The following is a 7,690-nucleotide window of genomic DNA, read 5'->3' on the forward strand; positions in this document are numbered from 1 at the left end:
AGCGGTTAGTTTGTGATTTTAGTTTGAACAGTTTGCCACTTAAGGCTGATTTATGCCCTACTGTCAAATCAGAGAGGCTTCTGTAAACGTGCTGACCTCTGGGGGCAGTGGTGAACGTAGCATAACACTAGCAGCATTTTAAAAGTTAGTTAGTCTTTAGGGTTCAGGTGTTTTAGGAAAAATCAGCCGGAATGAGTCTCTCCTACCGCGCCGTGGCAGACAAACTATTCTCTGGGACAGTCAGACAATTGTTTCCACAGTTGTTTTGTTTGATTGGACAATAAACAATGTCCCTTGCAGTTCTTTCTATACAAGGTCTCATTCTCTTTTTCAATCGTCTTGCTACTTTTAAATTGCGCAGCATGGTGTTTGGTGCGTATTAACTAAAGAAAAAGTATATTTGTTTGAAAAGGATTGTTTGTTTACAAATTACACGTTTTTAACTATGCAGTGTTGGTTTTTTACTTGTTTCTGTCATCTTGTTTATGAGGTCCTCTCCTTCGCACTGGCTTTTTTGGATTAATAATACAAGTTTTGTGGCTCGGCTTGTGCCACAGCACCGCACTCTCCCCCTCCCCCCCGCCTTAACCAAAGTAATCAAAAGGACATTACCCGTGTACCAGAGCGGACGCGCTTATTACCTGGCTGTTCAATGGATCTCCGAAGCCGCTCGCGATGCTCCGCGCTCGTCCAAATGAAACCGGCTAATTTGATATTTCCCCCGTAATGTATCCGCGCAGTGTCGTTATGGCGGGGGCGTGAGAGACGGAGAGGGGCCCCCCCGCCGTAATGGAAACGCTTTTGATTCTTCCATCTTCTTAATTTGAGAGCTCCCCCCTGTGCATTCGCTCTCTCTTGCGTCGTGCCAGCTCGGAACAGGGGGGGGGAAACGTAAATTGAAATGCAGTGCAATAATCTGTAAGTGAAAAGAGTTGATTAACGTTTGTTTTGTCAGTATGGAAAGTGAGTTATGTCGCCATTTTTGGACGAATAGTGAGCGATGATGACAGCAACACGTTTGAGGTTGAACTTGAAGCTGAAAGTTCTCTCTGCAGCGTTCATACTTCGGTGCTAAATTAAGTGAATTTTTGTCCCAATGTCGTCTTGGTTTGGTCTTGGTTTAGTCCTGATCTAGTCCTGGTATAGTTTTGGGTTTAGTCCTGGTTTTATCCAAATTTTGAGTCTCCTGAGACCTTATTAATGAGACTATTACCTACTTTAATTCTTTTTTCTTTTTTTTTGTACTTAATAGAATATTTGGAATATTATCGTTTTCAGTTTATTTCTAGTTCTATTTTTTATTTTTTTTTTCATAACACAAATATATTTTTAAATTCTGTTTACATTCTTTGCTGTCAAAATGTAAGTAACAATGGCGCTTGGTTGGCGTTTGTAAGATAATTATAGTTTAAGCACCAGTCTTATATAAGGCTCTTCTATTGACTCGTTATAATATGTTCAACACAATATTATTTTATTGCTTCTCATACATACGCTCATGATAGCACTTTCATAAGATAAGATATATATTTTTTTTACAAAGTACTATCTGTCTAACCTGGACCGCAGCGCATTGTGATAAAATAATATCCTGCATAGATGAAAACGGCTTGTGTCGTTCATATTGAAATGTGCAGGTATTTGAAGACCGGGTCAGGGCAAAATATAAAAGCAAACCCAAACCTCAACAAGTTTGGACGAATCAGACTCGCAGCAGCAATGGCCTCGTTCCTAAGCAACCAGCATGAAATTGAAAATAAAAATCATTGTGGGGATGTTTTGTAGTGGTTCATCTTGACTGATTGTAAAATAACTTGTTTTGGACTCGAAGTTACCTGACCATTCTTTTCAGAACATTGATTTCATTGCTTTGCCTGCAATGTTCCACAGCACGTGTATCTCTAAAGGACAGGTCAGGTCTGCGGAGAGGATATGCGTGTTTTTCTACCAACAAAAACACAAAGCATTAATAATTCCATGGAGAAAGCTGCACATGTTTAGTCCAATCTAGCTTTAGGCTGGGGGTAAATGTCCGACTCTATTTTTGGTTTGCCAGAAACAAGGAAATGAAAGGTTCCGTCTCGATACTATCCCCATTTCTTGTGTTTATCTTTTGACTGGCTTGTTGAAATGTATTCATCCCACGCGAACGTCGTCAAAAACAGACTTGTGTATTTTTGCCACGGACGGATCAAAGTCGTGATGATTACTTTGCCGTTGTTGACGAACCTCGTATGGAATATCTGGAGCAAAGAAGACGCGCTTGTCTTTGTACTGGAGGTCTCTCTCCTTTAACCCTTGCAGCTTTCAAGACACGTTCCTTCACACGATTGTTAAGAAACCTCATTATCGGGCCTTATGGTTTATCAGAAGCTAGTCTAGGTTTGCCCAGGCGATGTGCTCTTTTGATTGTGATGGGAGGGACTCCAACACCTGAGCCATCGAAGAGCTCAGGAATAATCTTCTGTATCCCTTCCTCTCCTTCTTCTACGCCCACAAGCCTCAGGTTAGGTCGACGTGATCTCGACTCCAAATCCAGGAGCTTTTTTTTTGCATTATTGTTCTCTGACTCCAGCGTCGTTACCCTCACTGTCTGCAGACCGTCCGCATTATCTGAAACGTGCCGCTCGACTTCATCCATGCGTGCTCCGCTTACTCCTGCTGCTTTCAGCTCAGCGGCTACTGCAGCAGATACGACCGGACCCATGGCAGCAATCACCTCGGCTCTAAAAGATATTAGATACTTGTATACTTACTTATATACTTACATATATACTTACTTACTTACTTACTTACTTACTTACTTACTTACATATTTACTTTACCTACTTACTTTACCTACTTCACTTACTTTACTTACATACTTACTTTACTTACATACTTACTCACATACTTACTTACTTTACTTACTTACTTTACTTACTTTATTTACTTTACTTACATACTTACTTTACTCACTTTACTTACATACTTACTTTACTTACATACTTACTTTACTCACTTTACTTACATACTTACTTTACTTACATACTTACTTTACTTACATACTTACATACTTACTTACGCTGCATCTTGCGTCTTATTGCGCACATTCTGAGCAATAACATATGATAAGTTATATTCTCGCCCTGTTCCGATGCAAAGAAGTCCTCTGGCTCGCTCTGACACGCTCATTCTGTTTCCAGCCCTGCACTCGTTTGCTTATTTTATTTAATCTACAATGCATTACACTGCACATACATATTCTGATCAAACACACACATACAAACCCTGACTTTTGCATTCGCCTCATCGAGATTGACCGCAAAATTTAATTTGTCCTTTATTTGGCTTCGTATTTGTTGTTTGGCGTATTTCTAATTGTGGCCTGGAGCCGGGTTATGACATATTCCCTCATGTTACTCGTTAGAGGGGGAAAAGTGAAGAACTCCAAACACTGCTGGTCCGCGCTTACCTTGAATAAAGACTGTGGACCGCTTTGCAGCCACTAGATTCTAGTTTCTCTCAATGCTCCAAAAACCGGACGGAGGAGGAGCGCGTCTCGATGCAGGACTCAAACTTCACTCTCTAGAGATATTTCTAACACGGACCAAAGAGCAGTAAACACACATACAAAGACATCCAATAAAGAAAACTAAAATTACGCCACGTCCGCGCCAAAGTCTGTCAAAAAGTTTAGTTTTCAGTCTGAATATTTTTTCCATTTTTCAAATGTCGGTTATAATTTGGCTCCAGGCCTTGAGTGTTGGTGCAGTTTGAGTCACTCTCTAGAGTTATTTCACGCCGCGGGGGTTGTTTTCTCTACAGCGTTAGCACTTCAGCGCGCCTGGTGAATAAGGATGATATGATACAACATTTTAGTGTTACAATTATTGTAACAAAAAAATATTTTTTGGATTATTGAGACTGTCTAACATGTTACTGTTCCTCAGGTTTGTCATCGGCTTTACGAAATGTTACATTCTGAAAGACAAAATTAAGTTAATTTTGACAAAAAGAGCCAAATAAAAAAAGTTATTTACATTTAGGTCTATTTTATGGACTATATATTGAACTCAAAATACGGAATTTTGCTTCTAAAATAGTCACGATTATTACTTTTTGGTTCTTACGATTATAATGTGCCCTGAATAATCATGATCATCGATTAACCTAATGATCGTGACATCTCTACTGGTGGACAGAACGGCGCCTGGTGATGACTTCACTTGGCCGTGGTCCGTGATCATGCTTCAGAAAGCCCGGTGTGAGTGCGCCGTGAGCGTCCACTTGCGCTGGTTCTGGTGTACGAGCGCAGATCCTCACTCAGCAGGAACAGATGTTTAGGTTGAGATTTAATCATAATGAATTCTATCTGCACCTCATCGTCTTGTACAGAACCAGGTGGAGACGCAGCGTGCACGGCGCTCTCAACTCGTACAGACATATTGCTTAACAGTGTGTGGAAAACAGTCCTGTGCTATTGGCTATTCCTGTCTCCTGTGCCTCTAACCAGTGATATGTATTTATTTTCTTACTTATGTATTTACTTACTTGCTTGCGTATTTACTTACTTTACTTACTAAATTTACTTACTTTACTTACTTACTTACTTACTTACTTACTTACTTTACTTACTTTACTTAATTACTTACTTTACTTACTTTACTTAATTACTTACTTTACTTACTTACTTACTTACTTACTTTACTTACTTACTTACTTTACTTACTTTACTTAATTACTTACTTTACTTACTTACTTACTTACTTTACTTACTTTACTTAATTACTTACTTACTTACTTACTAAACTTACTTTACTTAATTACTTACTTTACTTACTTACTTACTTTAATTACTTTACTTACTTAATTAATTTACTTGTTAATTTACTTACTTACTTACTTACTTGCTTACTTACTTACTCTGCCTACTCTAATAGCATATATAAATAATAATAATAATAATAATAATAATAATAATAATAATAATAAATAAAAAGGAAATACAAAAAATATCTAATTTGTGCATTTCATCTCCCGAGCTTATACACAAAAACTCAAACTAGTGCGAGGCCGCGTGACTCCCCTTTTAAGTCATCATTAGCGATTTATTAAAACATTTTTAACACTATTTTTCTGTTGTCGCTCCATTCTGTCAATCAAACAGTTTTCCGTTCTCACCTTCCCCAAAGGTTCGAGGCGTAAAAGGTGCGGAGCAGATGAGTGACAAGCCGACAATGGGACAATTGGTGTAAACAAAGCAAAAATTACAGACGCGAAAAACATCTATTTGATCTACGGGCGACGACAAAGGCGACAAACGCAGAGTATGCGTGTTTTCGTCCCTCGGGAAGGGTTTAGATCACCGTCGATTTGAACAATGGAAAAATAGTGTTTGATTGTGGGTAGAGACAAAGATTGACAAAGATTGAGCGACGACTATAATTACGTCGGATCAAAAAAACAGACACAAAGAAAGCCGCGGCGTCGGTGCGTTTATGTTGTCTACCTGATGATACCGGATATTTTAACTGCGGGTTGCACCGAAGAGACTGACGGCTTCACAAAACTGTATTCAAAACCCAAACAAAAAAGGACAAAATGTAACTATTTTCTACCGTATAATTTGTTATGTTTTTTTCTGCCAGTGCTAAAATGTATAATTATATTTATTAGAAATATGTGTTTATGTAAAAGTTGGGACAAGTCAGTGTTTGAACTGTTGGTCCAGACCTCTTTTATACTTGATACTTTATACGATGTCAAATTTTAGTGGTGCGAATATTGTGGGGGGGAAACATAACGATTAGTGACGAATATTGATGAGACTGTGTGAAATGTTGTCATTACATGTGTTTTAACAGTGTGATTTAACTGTGTGATTTAACTGTGTGTTTTAACAGTGTGATTTAACTGTGTGATTTAACTGTGTGATTTAACAGTGTGTTTTAACTCTGTGATTTAACTGTGTGATTTAACTGTGTGATTTAACTGTCTGTTTTTGTCACATTTACTTTACTTATTTTGTAATTCAACCAGACAAAAAAGTACTTAAAATATAGATGTGTTTGTTGAACTATAGATTGAACTAAAACTACCTGTTGTGCATAAAAATATTTTACACCAATCAAGTGGGTATTTGTGGAGAAACGTTGAAAAATCTGTAGAAAAATAACCGGAAGTGACATCACACTCATTCCAGTCGACTACTTTTTTTACTCTCAATCTTGTATATTTTGACATTGGATGAGTTTTTGCAGGGTAATTTCCTAGTGTGATGTCATAAATCACAAACAGGAAGTGAAATTATAAACCTAAAAAAAGATTGCTATTCTGTGATTACATTTTTTATATTTTTTAGCAAATTTGAAAATATATTTATTTTGCCTGCATTTCACTTCAATAAGTCATCCAACTTGTCAGAGGCACTTTAATTTTGCTTATAAAATAGTCACAATTATTATTTTTAGTTCTTATGATTATATTGTGACCTAAGTAATCACGATCATCAATTAACCGAATCATCTTGACATCCCTTGTTCTGTGTTTGTCTTATACTTATGTCATTGCCTCGCTAGTCAAGAATACACACTTGAAACGTGAGTCTGGTCAGCGGTGTGCGTGTGATTGACAGGTGGATTAGCCAATCAGGGACACGCGCTGCCAAAACAAATATGGCGGATTACAAGGAAAAAAAGAGAAAAGTATCATGAATGACTAATCCGAGCTCCTGAATGCACATCCCTGTCAGTTTGTTGTATTAGTGTATTCAGCAAACATCATAAACTATAATTAATTTCACTCTTCTAACGATAGCATGTCGTTGTAGGAACGTATGCAACGATGATCGCAAAAATATCATAGTCAGATCCTTTTGTAAAAGCTCAAATATGTGACGAAAACGGCTCTGAAAACACAATTTAAACTCGCGGTAGGTTTTAAACGACAGCCTTTTCCGCGGTTCCCTCCTGATTGGGATTAGCGTTGTGCAGACGAGCTGATGACAGGCCTCCGCTCTGTCACTCCGCACACGCTTCGAACACGGCAGTCGACGGCGTGACAAACCGAGCAGGCACAATCCAGATCGTAAATAAGTCTGTTGTTGGGTTATTTCTTCGTTATTCGCTCAGTTCTGTGTTTTGGTTCTGGTTTTAAGGTGGCTGTTTTTCAGGCACATATTTGCATCTTTAGACTTGTTTTTTTCTCTCTGCAGCGCCCGCTATGTTTTGGAGTAAACCGCTATGGCCAAATGCTTAAAGTGCTCCCTACAAGTCGGCGGACTCGTTGAACTAAAATGCAGTTAAGATTTAGATTTTGCCAAAAGTTGTTAAACGTGTTATCCCAGAATAGCACATTTTTAGGTGTATAATTTCACTTCCTGTTTGTTGTATATCTTCTGTACTGTAGTTGTACGTCTACTTACTTTCAATGGCGGCCAGCAGCCAACCGAAAAGGTGCATTTACCGCCACCCACAGTAGTTTTACATCTTCAAAGTATGTATTTTATGCCATACCGGTCAAAAAAGGAAAAAAGAAAAAAAACTAGAGAGGAAGAGAAGTTGTTGTTGTTGTCTTACTTTCAATGGCGGCCGGCAGCCAACCAACCGAAAATGTGCATATACCGCCACCCGCTGTAGTTGTACGTCTTCAAAGTATGTGTTTTACGCTATACGGTAAAGAAAAAAGGAGATAGAGATTGCGTCGACTT

The 7,690-nt window shown here is 38.3% G+C and overlaps 1 protein-coding gene across 2 annotated transcripts in view; it reads left to right on the forward strand.

Annotated features, from left to right (window-relative positions):
* The window catches only part of LOC140355276 (kelch-like protein 29), a 420,755-nt gene that overhangs the window by 353,858 nt on the left and 59,207 nt on the right, over positions 1–7,690 (forward strand). The gene's annotated exons all lie outside the window — the stretch shown is intronic.

This window comes from Eucyclogobius newberryi, unplaced genomic scaffold (genome assembly GCF_026437365.1).
Source record: "Eucyclogobius newberryi isolate DKJ021-1_F unplaced genomic scaffold, fEucNew1.0.hap1 SCAF_1, whole genome shotgun sequence".
Lineage (NCBI taxonomy): Eukaryota > Metazoa > Chordata > Actinopteri > Gobiiformes > Gobiidae > Eucyclogobius > Eucyclogobius newberryi.